This window comes from Leptonychotes weddellii, chromosome 5 (assembly GCF_054177405.1).
Source record: "Leptonychotes weddellii isolate Sample4059 chromosome 5, ASM5417740v2, whole genome shotgun sequence".
Lineage (NCBI taxonomy): Eukaryota > Metazoa > Chordata > Mammalia > Carnivora > Phocidae > Leptonychotes > Leptonychotes weddellii.
Genome location: NC_138373.1, coordinates 116,566,525 through 116,588,882, shown reverse-complemented (window position 1 = coordinate 116,588,882; position 22,358 = coordinate 116,566,525). Strand labels below are relative to the sequence as shown.

At 41.5% G+C, this 22,358-nt stretch overlaps 1 long non-coding RNA gene across 1 annotated transcript; it reads right to left on the bottom strand.

Moving 5' to 3' along the window:
* Window positions 1–1,893: 1,893 nt before the first annotated feature.
* Window positions 1,894–9,673, bottom strand: LOC145721440 (uncharacterized). Its single transcript, XR_014145116.1, has 3 exons — window positions 9,661–9,673; window positions 2,611–2,686; window positions 1,894–1,936 (listed from the first exon to the last, which is right to left on the bottom strand). It is a non-coding gene; the product is annotated as an uncharacterized LOC145721440 (long non-coding RNA).
* Between the last annotated feature and the right edge of the window lie 12,685 nt (window positions 9,674–22,358).

Below are 22,358 nucleotides of genomic sequence, written 5' to 3'. Positions count from 1 at the left end.
GATACTGAAGGTTTCCTGTCTCACATTTAAGTCTTTATCCATTTCAAATTTATTTTTATGTATTTCAAACTTTCTATAGCAAACTTTTGGCTAATTCTCTTACAGCAGTCTTCAATGAACTTTGCCTATGGACAAACCCAGACAGAATATAGACCATTACTACCATTATTATTAATTTACTTACATCCTGCTTATTTCTGATAATCTGAGGCAGCACAGAATATCCAGTTGTCCTTAGCTGATGCTTTTTTTTTTTTTAAGATTTTATTTATTTGAGAGAGAGAGAGCATGAGAGGGAGGAGGGTCAGAGGGAGAAGCAGACTCCCCGCCGAGCAGGGAGCCAGATGTGGGACTTGATTCCGGGACTCCAGGATCATGACGTGAGCTGAAGGCAGATGCTTAACCAACTGAGCCACCCAGGCGCACCTTAGCTGATGCTTTTGACCATGAATTGTAATCTCTGTGCATAGGGACCACTGATAGACATAATTCAGGATCAGCAGCATTCACAAGATAGATTTTCTTTGACCAGGGGTCTTTAATGTTATCAGAAGGGTCTATCTTATTTGCCATTCTTCCTTCTAGATTATCTACCCTGAAGTTTATCATCTAAAAGAAAGGGGTTCTTAGGGGTGCCTGGGTGGCTCAGTTGGTTAAGCATCTGCCTTCGGTTCAGGTCATGATCCTAGGGTCCTGGGATCAAGCCCTGCATCAGGCTCCCTGCTCAGCAGGGAATCTGCTTCTCCTTCTGCCCCTCCCTCTGCTCATGCTCCCTCTCACTTTAAGATAAATAAATAAATAAATCTTAAAAAAAAAAAAAAAGGCAAGGGGTTCTTAACCTCAGGATGGGCATCAGGAGGATCTGTGGATGCCCTGAAATTGTGGGCACAATTCATTGGGCAAGGACTTTTTCTGGAGAGGCTACTTTTTCATTAGATTTTGAAATGTTTCCATTACCCCAGAAAGTTAAGATTCACTGTTTCCTATTAAGGTTTCTAGGCAGAATTTAGGAAAAACTTAGAGGAACTTCTGTTTTCTCTCCCTTCAGTATGGGTCTTCAGTACTCAATTATCATTATTCCATTACCCTGGACAACATGAGAAGTGAGTCCTCAGAGTTTGAACCCACCTTCTCCATTTGTTGAGGCTCTCTATTGGTTGTTATAGCAATAAGAATCCTAAAAGGACCTTCTTGTTAACATTGTCAAAAGCCACATAGCAGCTGTGAGAAGCTGAGTTGGATTCTCTCCCAAGGGCTTGTCAAAAACTCCAAAAGGGGTAAGGCCACTTTCAGAGGCACTATACGTCTGTACATGCATTAATGACAGAATGTCTACTTGATGTAGGTGAACTGCAAAAAAGTTGGTTCACTTCATCCCTTTTATAACCCATGGATGTCTAACATGTTTAGATACTTACAGCAATATGGTCAAGTGGAATCATACCAACTGTCATTTTCTATAAACTTCGAATTCTCTTTTACCAAATACAGGCATAGTGAGTATTCCAGCAATGTCCCTGACCTACTTGGGCAGATGAACAGCATTTAAAAAAAATTACCCACAGTGTTCACCTCCAAGGATATAAATAATTGAGAAGTGTAAGCATCATAAAGAATAACAGGCTTTTAATTGTAGAAAAAGGCTTTCATCTGAAAAGCTGAAATACAGGCATATATTCTTAGTGCCATTACAAAGCTGCCTAGCCTGTCTTCAGAGCAGGTATTGTAAAGCCCAGGCTTTCAGATTTCTAGTTCTGCCTTGATATGTGTGTGTGTGTGTGTGTAATTTTCTGTCTTATTTTTTGAGTTTTTGCTGTTGTTAAGCTCTGAATATAAAAAGAACATTTGAAGGGCACCTGGCTGGCTCAGTTGGAAGAGCATGAGACTCTTAATCTCAGGGTTGTGAGTTCGAGCCACACACTGGATACAGAGATTGCTAAAAACAAACAAAACAAAAACAGACATTAGACCACCATCCTTGAGAACATCTCTTCAAAAAGTAAATTCAGGGAGCGCCTGGCTGGCTCAGGTGGTGGAGCATGTGACTCTTGGTCTCAGGTATGTGAGTTTGAGCCCCACGTTGGGTTAGAGATTACTTAGAAATAAAAACTTAAAAAAAAAAAAAACTTCAGCACTGTACTTGGAGCCCTCTAAAAGCAGGGTTTTCCAAACTGCAGTTCCTGAACCTTTGGCAGATGGTGGTGAAATCAATTTGGAGTGTGGCAATGTGGATTTTTTAAATGAAATAGAATATAAAATATTAGAGAGCATCAGATAATAGTAAATATAAGTATTTTATGACATTTTAATGAAATGTTTGTGTATATGTGTTTTGACAGTTGTGCTGGTAAATACTTAACTGGATCTCTGGAAAAGAGGTGTGTGGTGTGTGTGTGTGTGTGTGTATATATGTTCATAAGTTATTAGAAAGTTATTAGAAATCCTGCTGATATAAAGTAGCTTGTAATTTACAAATAATTATAAATATACAATAATTCTTTATTGTAACTTTCACATAACCAGTTAATTTCCACAAAATACTTCCACTGATTTTGCCAAGCTTTTGTATCCACCTCGAAGGCGTCTCCAAGTATTCAGACCCTCACTCACCCTCACTCTCCAGCTCTTCCTTCCCAGTCTTCCTAATGTCAGTGAGTGGAAACCCCAATGACCCCTCAAAGTCACACTGGAAGACAAAAACCGCAGAAGGTATTTGAATAGACAATTGTTAACTAGGTATAAAGTTGTTAGCTTGAAACTAGGTATAAAGTTGCTAACTGAAACGGTGAAAAGAGGCCTCTCAAGTATGGAGTGTGTGGGAAGCAGTTATTTCCCTTAGGGCTGAGGGAACAGACGGAGGAGATTGGAATGATTACTATTTAGAAAAGTAAAGGAGGGGTGCCCTGCTGATCTGAGCCTCTGACCTCTGAGGAGGGGGCTCTGCTCGGCTGGTGCTGCCGTCTCTCTGCGGAGGGCAGGATGAAGTTCGTTCTGCAGAGGGTGGAAAAGCCGCAACCTGCATTCAACTGCTGCCACCAGAGGGAACAGGTGCAGCCAGGGAACAGGGTAAGAAGCTTCACGGGTGCTCAGAAACCGGAAGCACGTGGGAGGAGCCAATCCCTTCCTCCTCAGCCTTGCGTTTCCTTCTAGCTCCGCGGGACCTAACGCGGAGCCAGCTGGTAAAGCAGAGGGCTAGTTTACAGAGGTCCAGTCTTGGCATCACAAAGCACAGTACAGAAGGGAGTGTTTGGAGCTGAAGACAATACATAGGCTGATAACTGTCCCAGCCAACTGCCTGGCTGATCAAACCAGAAGCCTACAAGTGATCATGGTTTCCTTTTTGAAAATTTTCTCATATTTAATCTATCACCACATCCTGAGAGTTCTGCCTCCAAAATATATTCTAAGTCTGCCCACTTGTCTCCATCCCAGACACTGCTACCCCCAGACCAAACCACCGTTGTCCATGGTGGATGACTGCAGGGGTCTCCTCCTGGTATTTCTCCTTGCTTCTGGAAATGTATTTTCTCACAGTAACCTGAATAGTCTTTCCAAAACACAAACACTCTAGTAGCTTCCCATGGCACAGAGAATAAACCCAAACTCCTCACCATGGTCTGGCTTGCCTCTTTCACTCCGTCTTCTATCACACTAGCCATGCTGGCTTATTTTCTGATCTTTGAGCATACCCTGCTGGATCCAGCCTCAGGCTTGATCTTGCTCTTCCCTCTGCCTGAACCCTTCTCCCCCACCCCTCATGCACAGAACTTGCTCCTTATCATTCACACCTCAACTCAGAAGTCACCTGCTGAGACATTTGTCACCTGCTTCCCAGACTACCCATTCTAAAATTGCACTCTTTAGAGGCAATTAAAATAATCTTGTTTATTTTTTACTGTGGGCCATTTCCCCCACTAGAATGTAAGCCTGAGAGAACAGGAACACTGCTTTATTTATCATGCCATCCTCAGCGCCCAGGATAAATGCCTGGCGAGTTGAAGGAATTTAATAAATGATTATTAAATTATGAATGTGTTTCGTTCTCAGAACAGTTTTTCCCTATTATACAGATGATGAAATAAGTATATGAAATGGATAAACAAAATCATCCAGTGGTGCAAAAAATAAATAAATAAAAATTGAATCATGTAGTTTAACTATAGCCTAAACTCTTAACTTTAATATCACATTTTTAGCCTTTAATTTGTACATGTAACAACTAGATGGCATGCATCTCCAGAGGAACTATAATTTAAATATATTTTTCTCTCCATCTCCTGAGGAAAAATGTCCATTAGCTTGTCATAATCATCTGCTCTACTGTGGGAGCTGCCTTTTCATTGCAACTTCTGAAAATCATGGAGGAAATTGACAGCCTGTTTTTCCGAATGAGCAGAGTGGATTATTTTAAGAAGATATAATTTTTCTAAGTGCTGCCATCCACAAATAGGTTTTGGGAAAGAACACCACAGGTGACCTAAATCTTCCTTTCTGAAAAGGAAAACCATGTGTTGGATTCCGATTAGTAAAATAGAACACAATTGGTTCATCTGAGCTTTCATCTCAAATATTTCCACTGATCTAAGTTGGCTGCTAAGGTCTAACTGATCTCCTTTCTCTGTCACAACTCTGTAGTTCACATGAAAAAGCAAGAAAAATATTCTCAGATCTTGTATCACTTAAAAAAATTGAAGTTATAACTCTGGGAGTAGAATTCGCATTATCTCAAATTTCCCATGAGTATAACAGCCATAATGAAAGGTTGCTAAGAAATACTTTATTTCCATCAAAGAACCACTTTGGGGAAATGGAGCCATGGGTGTTTCCCACTGCCCCAGGCTCTAAAGCCCTTCTAGACAGGTTCATTTTAGTTTCTTGGGCATTAGCTAGAATCATCTCTACAAGATGAAATAGTAATATGTCCCTAAATTATGGGATTATTTTCTGTGCTTCAAGCATTTAAAGTATCTACATGAATTAGCTGTGAGCAACTATTTCAAGATATGGTCTGTACTCATTACCTTGCCTCTTGTTAAGCTGACAATCCTTCGGATTGCTAAGATTTCCCACCAATAGATATCTAATTTACACAGCTCCTCACTTTCCAGTAATTTCTTCCATCAGAAATTGGCTTGAGACAAAGAAGTGGAAAGCTAGGGAACCTGGAATGCTTTTAACAGGACACATGAGAAAATAAATTGTTTATATTAGGAAGAATATATAACACACTGAAAACATGCTGAACATGTTCTGATTTCCAAATCCTATTTAAAAGTTTCCTGGCCTGATGCCTAGCAGTAGCTAGAAGGTACTGGATGGTAAAACTGTCTTATACTCTTCTTGCCTAGCTTTACTTATCTTAAAAATCAGCCACTGCTTTGGTCCTAGTGCCAATTTTCTCATCACAACACAAAAAGCCAATAACTGGTGTTCTCCTCATACCCCAATGGCAGGATTATAGCAGGGTAGGCATTTTTTACCTTGTTCTTATGTTTTTAACTTCCTAGGAAATACTACACTGCATCAGATTGGCAAAGAATAAAAGCCTATAGTACCGAGTGTTGACAAGAATGGGGAACAATGAGAACATTCATACAATGCTGATGGGAATATAAATTGGTCAGTCCCCTTGGAAATCAACTTGTCAATATTTAGAATACTTTGCGATATGAATAACCCCTAGCAATACTACTTCAACACTACTTCTAGGAATAAACTCTGAATATTTGCAGAAGAAAAACACTTACAGGAGTATTCATTATAGCCTATTGTTAATTGTAAAAATTTGAAACAGGACACATTTCCATCAAAAGTAGAATAGATGGGGCGCCTGGGTGGCTCAGTTGGTTAAGCGACTGCCTTCGGCTCAGGTCATGGTCCTGGAGTCCCGGGATCGAGTCCCACATCGGGCTCCCTGCTCGGCAGGGAGTCTGCTTCTCCCTCTGACCCTCCTCCCTCTCATTCTCTCTCTCTCAAATAAATAAATAAAATCTTTAAAAAAAAAAAAAAGTAGAATAGATGAATTGTGGTACATTTAACACAAGAGAATACTTCTTAGCACTTGAAATGAAGTAATTAGAGCTGCATGTTTCCTAAAACAAATACAAGACCTGAATTAGATATAGAAAATTTTAACATTTTACAGCATTGGCCTGCAGATACGTTTATATTTCCTACACTTTCGTATTTTTCTAATGTTAGAGGAAAAAAACACCACCTCTGCAGGTAGTTTATTTTCATTCAATAAATTGGGTTAAGCATTTTCTACGGGTCAGGTATTATGCCAAGTGCTAGGAGTCAGAGTCCCTGTCCTCAAAGGACTTAGAATCTAGAGGGGGCTGATCCTAAAACTACCTCCTTTGGCCCATGGCATTAATGGGTACCTCTGTTATCTTCCGCTTCATATTCTGGTTTTAGGTTTCATTACATCTTTCCTTCTACAGTAGTGCTATCCAATAGAACTTCTGCAATGACCAGAATGTTCTGCATCTGTGTGACCCACCAATGTAGCCCACTAGCTACTAGGTAGCGATTCAATACGTGAAACACAGCTAGTGTGATTGGGTAACTGAATTTTTAACTTTTAAAATCGAAGTCTAATTAACACTCAGTGTTATATTAGTTTCAGGTGTACAATATATGCCTTAACTCTATACACTTCTCAGTGCTCATCAAGATAAGTGTACTCTTAATCCCCTTTATCTATTTCACCCATTCCCCCACCTGCCTCCCCTCTGGCAACCACCAGGTCTCTGTATTTAAGAGTCTTTGTTTTTGTTTTTTTGTCTCTTTGTTCCTCAAATTCCACATATGCGTGAAATCACATGGTATTTGTCTTGCTCTAACTTATTTCACTTAGCATTATATCTTCTAGGCCCATCCATGTTGTCGCAAATGGCTAGATTTCATTCTTTTTTATGGCTGAGCAATATTTCATTGTAGATACATAACACATCTTCCTTATCCATTCAGCTATTGATGGACACTTGGGATGCTTCCATATCTTGACTATTGTAAATAATGCTGCAATAAACATAGGGATACATATGTCTTTTTAAATCAATGTTTTCATTTTCTTTGGGTAAACACCCAGTAGTGGAATTACTAGATCATATATATAGTAATCCTATTTTTACATTTTTGAGAATCCTCCATAGTATTTCCCCCAGTGGCTGTACCAACTGGCATTCCCACCAACAGTGCACAGGCGTCCATCCTTCTCCATATCCTCGCCAACACTTGTTATTTCTTGTCTTTTTGATTTTAGCCGTTCTGACAGGTATAAGATGATGTCTCAATGCGGTTTTGATTTGCATTTCTGTGATTAGTGTTGTTGAGCATCTTTTTGTGTGTCTGTTGGCCATCTATATGTCTTCTTTGGAAAAATGTCTATTCAGGTCCTCTGCCCATTTTTAATCAGATTATTTGGGGGTTTTTTGGTGGTGTTCTTTATGTGTTTTGGATAATAACCCCGTATCAGATATATCATTTGCAAATATCTTCTCCCACTCAGAAGGTTGCCTTTTTGTTTTGTCAGTGGTTTCTTCCACTGTGCAAAAACTTCTTATTTTGATGTAGTCCTAATGGTTTTTAATTTTAATTTTAATTTTTTTTGAGAGAGAGAGTCTTTTTTTTTTTAAAGATTTTATTTATTTATTTGAGAGAGAGAGACTGAGAGAGAGAGCACATGAGAGGGGGGAGGGTCAGAGGGAGAAGCAGACTCCCCGCTGAGCAGGGAGCCCGATGCGGGACTCGATCCAGGGACTCCAGGATCATGACCTGAGCCGAAGGCAGTCGCCCAACCAACTGAGCCACCCAGGCGCCCCAGAGAGAGAGAGTCTTAAGCAGGCTCCACACTGGACATGGAGCCCAACACAGGGCTGGATCTCATGACCCTGAAATCATGACCTGAGCCAAAATTAAGAGTCAGACACTTAATTGACTGAGCTACCCAGGTGCCCTGAATTTTAATTTTTAATTTAAATACATATGGCTAGCAGTTACCAGAGTGGACAGCATGGTTATAGAGTGCATGCTCTTTGAGGGCAGGGGCAATGTCTTTCTCATCTTAATAGCTCTGCCTCAAGTCCCCTTTCATACCTAGGGCACCTAGCCAGATATTGTATCTCAGAGAAGACATTTGATGAATATCTGTTGAATTGACTCCTGGAATGGAGTCCTTGCAGTGCCATTAACTAGCAGGGGTTCCGAGGAAATTCACTTAACCTCTGCAAATTCGTTCATCTATTTTCAAACATATACTATACAGCAGTTCTGTTCTGCGTTGAGAGGATATAAGAATAAATAAAACGTAGTCCTTGAGGAATTCATGGGTTTGTCTGGGCAGTGGGTCTTGTAGAAATAAAATGACAGTTAATCCTGAAGATTTCTAAAATCTCTTCCAACCCTAACATTTGACAAATATGTTACCCTGATTATTCATTTGGGCCTATGATCACTTTGAGAGTTTATGCAAATGGACAATAAATAAAATGGAGATAGCTAAGCTTGTTGAGATCCCTTTGGCCTTAATCACTCATTCATTTAACAAATATTTACTGAACGCCCTCTATGGATGTTTTGATTGTGTCTTTGTACCCTAATAGTAAGGGAGGGATTTCCACCCTAGGATTATAGTGGGGAGGGGGGCGGGGGGGGCGGCAAACACAAAAGCCTACACTGGACAGATGAGATTGAGAGCAGTTTACTAGTCACATAGAGTCACAGCCCCGGGAGGATGACACCACATACCACAGAGGGATTGCACCCAGGAAGAGAAGAGGGTGAGGGCCGCTGGTTCCTGTGGGAGGATGGGATTGGCTCATTTAAATAATAACACACGCTGTCAAAGAACCTGCTACTTAGGGATAAGAGGAAACTATGTCTGGTCCATTTGATAAGGAGCATTGTTTGGCTAAGAGACCTTATCCTTGAGAGCAGAATCGGGCAAGGAACTTGCAACTAGGCCATTTGCAGTCTGCCCGATTTTACCAGATGTTAAGGCAGCGTATAATATTGAGCCTTATTTTTAGGCCTTCCACCACAATGGCCCGGGCACTGTATACACCATCTACTAGGCACCGTCATGGACTAGACAAGAATAAGTGGTTCCTGCGCTTACGGATCTTATGCTTTAAGTTTCAGGGGCATATTGGTACAATTAGAAGTCTATAATGTGGTTTATAATAGACATTCATCTTCCCATCTCTCTAACTCTGCCCCGGGTCCCAGGGCCAACGGAATGGAGGATGGCTTCTTTTGGCCACTAGAGGGCATTTCCTGCTTTCTGCTTAGGCCCCTGTCTCCTTGGGGTTTAACTACAATTGTTAGGGGTGGGGGATTTTTTTTCCCCCCAAGTAGGAGCCACATCAAATGTGGGCTTGAACTCATAACCCTGAGATCAAGAGATGCGCGCTTTACGAACTGAGCCAGCCAGGTGCCCCCAATCATGGGTTTGGTTTAGTGCACTGACTGATTCTTAACTTTGGTACACATCAGAATCACTTGAGAAAAATTTTAAACATAGCTCTACCCCCCCAAAAATTCTGATTGAATAGGAATAGCATGGAGCTTGAACCTCTGTAATTTGAACATATTTCCCAAGTGGTTTTGATAGGTAAGCAGAGATGAACAGCCAAGCAATTTAATGAGATAACTTACATTCTGATTTTCAGGGGTCCCCATTTTGTCTTTTTTTCCAGCCTTCTCAAACTATAAGTGACATATAACATTGTGTAAGTTTAAGGTGTACAGCCTGTTGATTTGATACACTTACGTATTACAAAACAATTACCACCACAGGGTTACCTAATACCTCTATCAACTCACCTAATTACAATTTCTTCTCTGTGGTGACCACATTTAAGATCTACTCTCTTAGCAACTTTCAAGTCTATAATATGGTATCATTAACTATAATCACTGTGCTGCACATTAGAACACCAGAACCTACCCATCTTATAACTGGACATTTGCATACTCTGACCAGTATCTCCCTATTTCCCCCACCCCTCCAGCCTCTGGTAACCTACACTCAACTCACCATTTCTATGAGTTGGGCTGTTCTAGATTCCACATAGAAGGGAGATCAAACAGTATGTGTCTTTCTCTGTCTGACTTATTTCACTTAGCATAATGCCTTTTTAATGCATATACTTCTTAAGCATAATGCACTTAGCATAAGGCCGCCCTGAGTCTAAATGAAAAAGCTGTGTGGACTTTTGCAGCAAAGTGAAGGTGGAAAGGCAGACTATCACCACTCCTATGCTGTGCTTGTCATCTGGGCTCCTAAAGCCCCCCATGCTTGGAAACCACATCCTTGGGTTTCTGGCTCCAGACCAGCCTTTCTGGCCAATGGAACCTGTGTGAGTGTTGGGGGCGGGGGGCACCAAAAGAGACAAAGGATATTATGACTCCCTCTTTATCCCTCCCCCATGCTTCTCCCAAGCAAACAAAATTTTTTTCTCAAAAGACAAGTGCTTTCCAGCATTCACCTCTGCAAAATGAAGGAGTTGGCAGCCTGCAAACAGCTCAGTCTGAATAGTCTTGGCTCAGGTAGGGCATCCTACCACAAACACATGAATACACGCTATCACCGTCCTCCCCTCACTTGTTCCCAGCTGATTCAGTTCTGCGAAACAGGAAGTAAGGGGCCTTAATAACTGGAAACAACCTGATTTTCCATCACTTTAACACTGAGTCACAAAGTCTTTAATTGCTTTCTTTCTGTTAAGGTTTATTGTGTTGTTTTTTGTTGTTATTGTTGCTTTGTTTTGTGAGTGAAATGGGCTCCTCCCAAAATCTGCAATGAGTTCTTGAGTGATATTTTTACAGTTGCTTGTTTGAAAACGCAGTGTAATTATTTGATTATAAATATTCCTTGATAAAAGTTGAAAGAAGGACTCCAGGCAAAGGGAGCCACAGAGTTATTTACGGATTATAGACTTCCTTTCGAAGCAGTTACGCTAAAATTATGAAAGATGTACTCCCTGAAAGATATGTGAGTTCACCTAGAAAAGACCAATGTTCCACTTTTAGGTAAACTGAGAATTCATTCTTGCCCTCCAGTGATTGTAAATACACACATGCACACACGTGCCACTATTCTATTTATTGTCAGGAAATTTAAAAAAAATTCATTTGAGAGAGAGAGAGAAAGCACAAGCAGGGGGAGGGGCAGAGGGAGAGGGGGAAAAGCAAACCTCCCTCCCCCACTGAGCTGGGAGCCCGATGTGGGACTCATCCCAGGACCCTGAGATCATGACCTGAGCCAAAGGCAGATGCTTAACCCAGGTGCCCCAGGAAGTTTTTTTAAATCTCCCAGGGCTAAATTATAAATGTCCTCTTCCCACCAAAATGGTTTTATAAAGGAAGGCAGTTGATCTGGTCTTAGAGAGTGGACATCAGAGCTGCCGACTGAGCACGCTGGGGCTTTACCTGGCCTGAGAACTACTCAATGGCTCCTTTTTTTTCCTTTCTTTTTAAACCCAGCCTAGAAGGCTCATTTCTGTGCCTATGCAAATCAGACATTCCTCAGTGCTTGCTCCTGAATTACTCACTTGTATCTCTCACTTGACCATACAACAGTAAAACAAGAATTCACTGACTAATACCTTGAATGAGGTTGACTGTCCCAATGCCCAAGACGTCCAACACAACTGCAAGTATGCTCCAGAGGCAGAGGTGTGTCAGGGTGTGGACTATAAATTATCCTTTCTTGAACTCAACATGTAATTAGAAATTCCATATCAGATATGCCTACTTCAGATGATGCAACCAGAAAGAATGATAACAATAACATTTAGATTAAAATAACCAATAATCTCTAATGAACCTCACCTCCCCTTTTCATAATTGTCCTCCATTTACAAAATACATTGCTAGGCAAATCAGGCTTCTCAAGAGAGTATGGTAAAATGTAGGCTTTTCTTGTCTTCTAAAGCCAGGCCACAACTTAAACAGCTAATAAGGAGGGCTACCATGTTATTGAATGCCTGTGTCCTAGGAGACAGCTACCATGTGAGGTGGTTTACAAGCTGTATCTCATTTAACCTGGGGAACTTGGAGGAAGGTGCTGTTATTTTGCCTGTTTTATAGATGGGGAAACCAAGACTCAGAAAGGCTAAGCAACTTGCTCAAGTCACCCAACAGTAAAGGATGGATATGACACTCACAGATAGTTGTGTAAGTCAATCACTGCACACAAAGGCACCCAGCCAAGGGGATAAATCAAGGTTGATGTGCCAAGCCACAAACCAGCAGGGCAGCACCCACCGAGAGGTGGCACGCTTTCCTCCTATGATCCAAGGCACCACTCAGGCTAGCTAAGGCCCTGAGAATAACCCGGAGTCAAGCCCACTGAGATCCCGTGTGTTTCGCACTACAGTACACTACCTTGCCAAGCACATTTTCCTTTTGTAAAAGGTCCCATAAGGGGCACATACTATTCCATTCTTCTCGGTGGCTGGGCTTGGAGGTAGGCATAAGGGGAAGGATAGGCTACCCCTGAAGAGAAGTGGACAGATGCCCTCTCACTCTTGGAGTAGCCTGGTTTTCTGGTTTAACGGGAGAGGTAGTGATGGAGAGCAGGAGCTGAGTACGGTCCTGGAAACTGCCAGTGGAGTGGCCTGAGCCCTTGGAAGTTTCCTTGGTGAGCTTTATGGAGGTCACCCAACTGTGGGAGTCGAGGTGCCTCAGGATGAATGGCTGTAAAGGCCCTCATGGGAGACCACTTCAGTGCAATGAGCCAATAGGTGGGAATTTTTGGGCCGACCCCCCCATAGGCTGGCATTTTGGCTTTTGGCCAGTCATTTAACCTCAGTGGTTTCCACTTGTCCATCTGAAAATGCAGACAATGATACTGGGTGCCTCTCAAGTCCCAAGGGAATGGTGTTTAGAAGGAACATTAGGGAATGTTTTAAAGCAGGTTGAGTATCTCTGGTACTTAAGTTCTTTCTCTCTCTCTTTCCTGCAACATTCTCTTCTTCCCTAGCCTTCCTGTCAGGAGGGGAAACATGAACTGATAAAAACCAGTTAGTACTATAGATGTTAGGGACTACAAATATTGACTTTGTCCAAACTATCTTCATCCTACAGAAAAGGCAAGGAAGTCTTTGCACAAAGGATCGAATCACTGTTGGGTAAATTTTAGCAACAGATGAAGGTTTTGGGTTTTCCCAGAGCCTATAAATCACAAAGGTAGCTACCAAGGATTAGGCTTTCCCTGGAGAACATTATAAAGCATGTTAAAAAAAAAATCACATGTATATATTTACTTGGTGGGATAGTATAGTCATTATAAATGGTCATTTATGCAAACTATGAGGTAACATCAGGGAAAAGTCCCAGATTTAACATGATATGTAAAAAAGCAGGACCCCCAAACATATGTCAGTTATGGAATACAACTACATAAAAATTACAGACACACACAGAGAGGGCCTGGAAAGTAACGTAGAAAAATAAATGGTTGAGGTAGTGGGATAGTGAGTGATTTTTAAATTTTTAGTGAACATTATTACCACGGTGCGAAGTATATTCAGAAATACTAAAAAAAGAGGAAATGTCATTTTTAAAATAGCTGTAAAAAATTGACAGCAGAGGTCATTGGATTCCCTATCATCGTTTCAAGCTGGTAATTTCTTTTACCTGGTACAAGATGTTTTTTAAGATTTAACATTTCTGTAAAGCCCTTAAATGTTGTTTTTGCTGGGACATCTGGGTGGCTCAGTCGTTAAGCGTCTGCCTTCAGCTCAGGTCATGATCCCAGGGTTCTGGGACCGAGCCCCTCATCGGGCTCCCTGCTCAGCGGGAAGCGTGCTTCTCCCTCTCCCACTCCCCCTGCTTGTGTTCCCTCTCTCACTGTGTCTCTCTCTGACAAATAAAAATCTTCAAAAAATATGTTTTTGCTAATACAAACACACTTGAGAAATCTTTATGTGGAGATGTTCTGTTTCTATGAGACTTTGCCAAAGCCATTTTAAAGACGAGAACCTGGTTGGATGGTCTGTCATAGCACTGTGCTGACGCTGAGGACAGGGAACAGTCTGGGGTCCCTTCACGCCTCAGAACTTGTACTTAGAACAAATCGGAAGGATGTGCTTCATAACGTTCACCCGATAGACAAGTGAATCCTATCGCAGCAATGTTCACGTGAATTTAAAGTCTCCTTTAGTTTAATTACCACCCGTAGGGGGGGAGCTTCTGAGTGAACACACATGCACCTGCTTGATAGAGAACTAGTCCTTGTAAGTCACTCCTGTCTCGCAAATAAGAGACGAGATTTTTCCTAGAAATGCAACGTGTGCTCTAAAGAAAATATTACAACAGAAATTTCAGACACTACAACTAGCTTTTAGTTTGATTGATTTGATTTTCCACTTTCCGACTTACACGCCTGAGAGCTTCTGAGCTTCTCAAGGTCTTCTATAATCACCCCTCCTGTTCTTCACCCTTAAAAAAAGCAAACTTCTTGGATCAAGACTGCCAAGGGTAGAAGGAACCTTATCAATTATTTGTTTCCACTGGCTCATTTTACAAACAAGGAAATTGTGGCTCAGAAGGTGAAGTGAATGACTTGCCCATGGTCACACTGTAGGTTAGAGGCAAAATCAGGACCCTTTCTTTTCTTGGGGCAATGATCTTGCTTTAGGATCAGCCCATGGCATAGATTTAAATTAGTGGGTTACCTCTGCCCCCCATTACAAAAGTAATATGCTTGCTATATGAAATATAACAAATGCTTAAAGGAGAATATAAAAATTACTCATCCCACCACCCAGAGATAAACACCATTAATATGTTGTGTGTGTGTGTATATATATATATTTTTTTTTTTTCTGGTCCTATAGGCATTACTTAACATGGACAGGAGTATGGACAACATGTGTGCAGAGATGTGGGTGACACTGCATGGAGGAGCTTTGGCCAAAGGTAGGATCACTGTGCTGGAAAATTCTACTTCCCTCATGGAAATGTGGAGCCCAGGGTAGTCTATGGGGGGAGTTGATGTTGTTTACATCATGTCCATCCTGGGAGAGAATACCAGAAATTTGAGAGCACCCAGTCCAGGAGCAGAGCTGTCTCTTTTCTTTTTTTTTAAGATTTTATTTATTTATTTGTCAGAGAGAGCACAAGCAGGGGGAGCAGCAGAGGGAGAGGGAGAAACAGGCTCCCGCTGAGCAAGGAGCCTGATGCGGGACCAGATCCCAGGACCCTGAGATTGTGACCTGAGCCCAAGGCAGATGCTTAACCCACTGAGCCACCCAGGCATCCCCAGAGCTGACCCTTTTCTGTCCACTCTACTACACCTAGCGCTTTTCAGCATTAGAAGTGCTCCTTTCTATAGGCTAAAATGCATGGGTCAGGGAGGGGTTAATTAGCTTTGATTCCTCTAGCTATCACTGAGGCTTTCTGCAGGATGTACTTGCCAGTAAATTGTGAACATTTTCCTGTGTCAGTAAACGTTCTTCTATATCTTGATTTTTAGTCACTCCATAAGACCCCATGAAACACATGAATCCTAATTTATTTAAAACATGGTTTTGGATGTATAAATTGCTTCCAAGTTTTTTTTTGTTTGTTTTTTTTTTTTAAAGATTTTATTTATTTATTTGACAGCGAGAGCAGGAACACAAGCAGGGGGAGTGGAAGAGGGAGAAGCAGGCTTCCCACTGAGCAGGAAGCCCGATGTGGGACTCGATCCCAGGACCCTGGGATCATGACCTGAGCCGAAGGCAGTCGCTTAACCAACTGAGCCACCCAGGCGCCCTGCTTCCAAGTTTTTTATGATTAAAACAATACTGCAATGAACATCCTTGAGTGACACTTAAGAATGTGTATATCTACTCTTTCTTCAGGATACATTCTTAGAAATAGGATTGCTGGATGAAAGAGTAATAAATATTTTAAAGGAATCTGATACTCATTGCCTAATTAACTCCAGAAAGTTAATGTGCAATTCTACCTATCAGAGTTGGCCTTGTTTTAGGTTTGCCAAAATTTAAAACCCACTCCCTGCTTTGACCTAGGCCTCACCTCGATTACTTCTTGCAGGATGAGATAGAAGTCTCAGATACCAGGAAGTGGAAGTTTCAGAGCCCAGGCAAAGGGGCTTTTTGGTCCCCTCATTTCCTGCTCAAGACAGAGTTGAACAACATTCAGACATTGCCTGCGCTCTGTGCCAAGGGGACACCACTTGGAATGTCTGAGCGGTCCAGGGCTTCCGAGCCCATTCAGTTCCCTTGGACTAACAGAAGGATGGAAAGAATTTTGCCCACGGATCAGAACTGAGCCCAGGGAGGTGATTTTCTGAGCCCTTCCATGACCTCGCCCGGGTCAGAAGTGGTAACCCCTGGGGCCATGCCAGCATGCCCTCTTTCCTCTTCTAAGGCAGGTGCAATACCAATTTTCTCTCCTCATTTGGGACACTATTCTCTAATAAAAAAGCACTATATAACAAAAAAGCAAACTTCCTGGACAAGAAGGGACTTTTTATAGGCATTTTGCAAACGTGATGTGCCTTTTTTTTTCCTTCTCCTCTTGTTTGAAATATTTAAATATTTTATCTCCCTTCAGGGAAAAAGATTCAGAGATCCTAGTGTAGGGTGCTTGCTTCTCTCTTCTAAAAGAAAGGAAATAATAATGGCTAACACAGAGCACCTACTGTGTGTGAGCAGTGTAGGAAATGCGTTATGCTTGTTTGTTCGCTCTATCTTCATAACAGCTTGCAGCTGTAGATGATACCATCATCATCCTCATCATCTCCATTATACAGATGAAGAAACTGAGGGACAGAGAAGTTAAGGAACCTCTGGCTAGAACATGGCAGAGCTGAGAGCACAGCCTGCTTTCGAGAGCAGGTGCCAAAGCACCGCACGCCAGCTTTCCGCCTCCTCCCACCGTCTTGGCTGAGAGCTGGTAATAGGCTGTTTATTTTTCATTAACAGCAAAGTAGACTTCATGGAAAAGGTCATCCTCGATTATTCCAGTGGCTTCTGGGTTATCTTTAGACCTTTGCCCAAAGCTTGCTTTCTTACTCTCTGCTCTCTTCTTTGTCCAATGTCATCTCTTGACCATTTCTCCTCCGCGCTCGTCTGGATAAGGTTTTAGGCTCTCTCACCCTGTGAAATCAGAGTGGCTCAGAGTGGTTCGATCTCTCCTGCCTCTCAGCCCACTTTTCAGGCTGACAGTGGTTAGTCTACATTTTAATCACGGTTAGATTTAATTATGACTGTGACAGTGGTAGGTGTGACATTCAGGAGAAAATAAATAGAATCGATTTAACAAACATGTCTACACCCATGAAAGGTATTTCCATTGCTTAAGAAGACCAAAAAAAAAAAAAAAAAAGGACTGTAACTCAGGAAGCTGATGGGAAGCAGGGGGACAGAATAGTATGTCGTGTCACTAACATGCTTGTATCAAGGTTCTTGATAAGAATCTCTGGGCTGTTTGCCTGCCCTTCCTCCGAGGCACCAAGTAGTTGCTCTCTTTTGCAAAAGGGATTGAGATTTGAGAGGTCACGTGATCTGGTTCAGGACTGCAGTCGGGAAGGGGGCAGGTGCACCCCAGTGCTCCTCGCTGCTGGTTCAGCCCCGGGTCCCCACCCCCACCCCCGGCCCCCGCAGTCTGCTTCTTTCGCTTGTGATGTCACAGGATGTAATGAACCAGACAGTCTGCACCTGAAGATTAACATCTTCCTATGGAAAGAAAACCTTTCCTCCTGCTAATAACCATGCCAGGATATGAGCCCTAAATTTCTTAAGAAATATCAATCAGCTTGAAAAGAAAAATCACTCACCCTGCCTCCATTTATAGTGACATGTGACAAGAGTATCAGGTACTCATACCAAGTAACTGCATCCTGTGTTGTAACTCCTTGTAATCCCCCCAATATGCTGGTGATTTCACCCGCGGTCTGCCTGGGGTACCCCTCAGTTTGTACTACTTGTTTCTGAAAAGACATACTCTCTGTATCTCTCTCTCTCTCTCTCTCTTTTTTTTTAAAGATTTTATTTATTTATTTGAAAGAGAGAGAATGAGAGAGAGAGAAAGAGAGAGCACATGAGAGGGGGGAGGGTCAGAGGGAGAAGCAGACTCCCTGCCGAGCAGGGAGCCTGATGCCGGGACTCCAGGATCATGACCTGAGCCGAAGGCAGTCGCTTAACCAACTGAGCCACCCAGGCATCCTCTCTGTCTCTCTTTCTCCGTGTAGATATCATAAGACAAACAGTGATCTATGACTTGACATAAGATAAAATTTATATAAAATATATAAACGCACTGGGTAGACATACATATATTGTACATATACATGTGCGTATACATAAATATAATGTCGTTTTTACTGTATTTTCCCCCCTTTTTTCTTGGCTTACCCTTTCTCCCTCTTCTCACATAAGCCACCTGCTAAAAGAAACCATGCTGTTTCATGTCTGCATCCTTTCATAGTTTTATCAATGTTCATGTAACCCTATTTTTATAAATATGTCCATACACACACATTTATACACATGCATTTAATACAAGTTCATGTCCTTTTCTTTTGAAGATGGGATCATACTGCATGTATTTTTCTGCATCATGCTTACCTCACCCAGCATTTTCTGGTGGAAATCCTTTTAAGTCAACTTGTACAGCAGCAATTCAGTCTTTTTAATAGCTTTCTCATATTCCACGGTATAAGCAGTGCCATAACTTACTTGACTCTTCCCCTATGGTTGGACATTCACACCGTTTCCAGATTTTTGCTACCAAGAACAATACTATAATATATATTGTATTTATAATCCCATGTACTTTTTTTCTTTCTTATGGCTAGATTTCAGGCAGTGAAGATTATGGATCAAAACATAAACATTTTTAGTGGGTGTTACCTGATTGCTCTCTAAAGATTCTTTTTCTAGTAAATTTAAAATAAATGTTTCTAGGGGCGCCCGGGTGACTTAGCTGGTTAAGCATCTGCCTTCAGCTCAGGTCATGATCCTGGGGTCCTGGGATCCGGCTCCCTGCTCAGTGGGGAGCCTGCTTCTCCCTCTGCCTCCCCCCTTGCCCCCCAACACACTCTCTCTCTCAAATAAATAAAATCTTTTAATAAAATAAGTATAAAATGCTGCTGACATTATTTTTACATCATTTGTGTTAAAATATTGTAGTTATAGAAGTTACCTATTCTGTTTACCACTTTTATGATACAAGTTTTATATAAACATGTCTTTATTTTCTGTTATAGCTTCTTGATTTTGCTCTTTACCTCCCTCTTTTACCTACTCTTTCTAACACTCACTCAGCTTCCAGAATCAGCTCAAACTCAGAAGTCACCTCCTGTGTATCAACTAACCTTCCTTCCATTTACCCCAGGCAGATAGAATTCTTTCTCCCCTGTACCAACTTATTTAGTGCCTTGTACTGAACTTGCCTGACTTTGTCAGCCCCCTGGACTGCAAGCTTCTAGAAGGCAGACTCAGTGTCCTATTCACTTATATTAAATCCAGCACCAAACACATGGCTACTCAATATTTAGTAGACAAACAACATATTTAGGTGTTTTTTGGGTTTTTTTGTTTCTGTTTTTTTTGAGAGAGCACAAGCGGGGGCAGAGGCAGGCAGAGGGAGAAGCAGACTCCCCACTGAGCAGGGAGCCCGATGTGGAGCTCCATCCCAGGACCCCGGGATCATGACTTGAGCCGAAGGCAGATGCTTAACCCACTGAGCCACCCAGGCGCCCCAATACTTAGGTGTTTTTATGAAATTTTTACTTCACACCTAGTCTAAATGACTTAATTAGTGCTTCTAAAAAACTTGCTGAAAAAAAAAGATTGGGTTAACTCAGGATTCCCAAGTGAGATGATAACAAAGCATATTTGTGATGCTTATTATATATTTTAGAGAAAGAGCACTTACTCACTTCACCCCAGGCTCTGAACCACAACATAGAGGGAATAAGAACCAATGTGCGGTTTTCCCTTATCCAAAAATGCAATGCCAGCTAGTGTGAGAGGCATACTTTTGAGAATATAAAATGAGATACTGATGGGGTTCTTAGACGGCCCCCACCCTTGAGCCTAACCCACTGCTTTACAGAATTTTTACTTGTTCTTTCCCTGTCAGCACCCTATTGGGTAAAGCTTCCTGCAGAATGTGTGTATGATGCAGAGATCAGTATCTTATCAGGTCATCATACGTTCTTATTTTCATCTTTTATCTACTTCAGTGATTACTGATGAAGATATTTAAGAATATAAATACTAATGAGGGGCACCTGGGTGGCTCAGTCGTTAAGCATCTGCCTTCTGCTCGGGTCATGATCCCAGGGTCCTGGGATCGAGCCCTGCATCGGGCTCCCTGCTCGGCGGGAAGCCTGCTTCTCCCTTTCCCACTCCCCCTGCTTGTGTTCCCTCTCTCACTGTGCCTCTCTCTGTCAAATAAATAAATAAAATCTTTAAAAAAAATACTAATGAAAGGCTTGGCTTTGCATAATTTTTTATCAAAAGCTTTTTTTTGTCTCAAGAGAACCAGCCAACTTAAAAACTATCAGAATAAAAATATAAAGAGATGATTATCTTGAAAACTCATGTTTGTTTATGCTTCTGTAGTATTTACTGTTTGGAAAACAACAGTACATTCAAATTTATCTTAAAGTAAAATTTGTCTCAAATCGACGTATAATTCCTGGCAGATAATAAGTGCTCAGTAAATAGTTATTGGATCATGGACAGAATTGTGGTAACTGACTACCTCATTTATAACTTTGTTATTTTTAGAGCTGTTTTAAAATATACCCAACATTCTCTAGCTGATGGTTTTAAAAAAAAAAATTAATTCCAAAAATGTACATTTGGCAGAAACTAATGTTGCTCAAGGACCTCAACAGGAAACCTATGTTTGGCTTCTTTCCTCTTGGCAATTTAGAGCCAAAAGCAGCTTCTAGTGACAAGCTTATGGCAGTGTTTTTGTACCATTGACTCATGTAAATTTTTTGTGCTTTTGGTGCCAAATCTAAACAGACTAAAAAACTAAAACTCAATCTAAAAGCAGATTTGTCTCTAAAATTTGACTTAGGAATATGAGCCTTAGTCTATATGTTACTGGGCAAATGATAAGCATGTGAAGGAAGGGATGAAGTTTAATGTGGGCAGCAGTTCTAAAAAGCACAAAATTATTTAAGTACAATGGCGCCATTTAAGTCATTTGGAAGAGATATCAGAGAACAGAATTCACTTATAGAACCTGTTCAACAATGTATCAGTTCTTTAGCAAGAAATAAAAATATAAAATATTGCTCAATTGCCCCTTCAGCCAACATTCCACTCTCCCAATATCTGAGAAACTGGGCAGGAGAGGAAGCAGACTGCTTCTAATTACCCTGTGGCAGCCGAGGATTGCTTAAACTTTCAAGGTATGAGATGGAGCAAGGGAGAAGATTGAAAATAATAGCTTTCACCAACCTGTCACAGATCTCTAGCTTGACAAATAAATGAAAACAAACAGCTTTAGTTTTCTTCTTTTGCCCTTGGCATCGTTTTCCAAATACTTAGCCCTGGTGGAAAATTGTCATTTTTTTGACAACCCCCATCGGGGTTCTGTGAATCCTCCTTGGGTACTGGAGAAAGAAACAGGTCCTACTGGTCTATCCCACCATAAAGTGGCTGAATCACAGATGTGGACATGGGGATGGCAAGAAGACAGTCTGGCTCTCAGAGGCATCGAACTCAAGTGATATTTGATACAATTTATTTATTGGCACTTGGAGTACAAGATGAATCAAAGGCAAAAGCAACCTTCTAGAACTCTTTCTTCTCCTTCTCCTGGACCAGTGGCTAATCTCCTTTAAAACAAGACTGCTAGACTAGCTTACCATTCAAAATCTTACTGTTGTCAGAACAGTGAATTCATATCATACCAAATTTCTTTCTTTTTTTAAGCTAGGAAACTCTAAGGCTAACTAAATGAGCCTTCCCCAAGAGTTCATAGGTCTGAGGAAGTTGTGCCTCCCTCAGGTTCTCCATGAGGCTTCTTACCAACACGTAGCTGGACGAACGGGTAAAAACGATGTAACAGTGAACTGGAACAGCCAGTTTCTCTGGTATGTGACCATTGTACCTACAGCGGGGACAGCCTAAACTCCAAAATCTTTTAACCTATATTTAGTCCTGAGAAGTCCCTAACACAGCATAATCTACCTCTGGAGACCTAGGTTCATGGTCTCAGGGCTCCCATGTGTAGTCAGTACGTACTGATTGAGCACCTACTTAGTGCCTGATACTGTGGCAGGCTCTAGGATACAACCATGAACAAAACATGCACGTTCTTCCCCCTCAGAGTTCTCACAATCTAAGGGAGGGAGGCAAGTACTTACA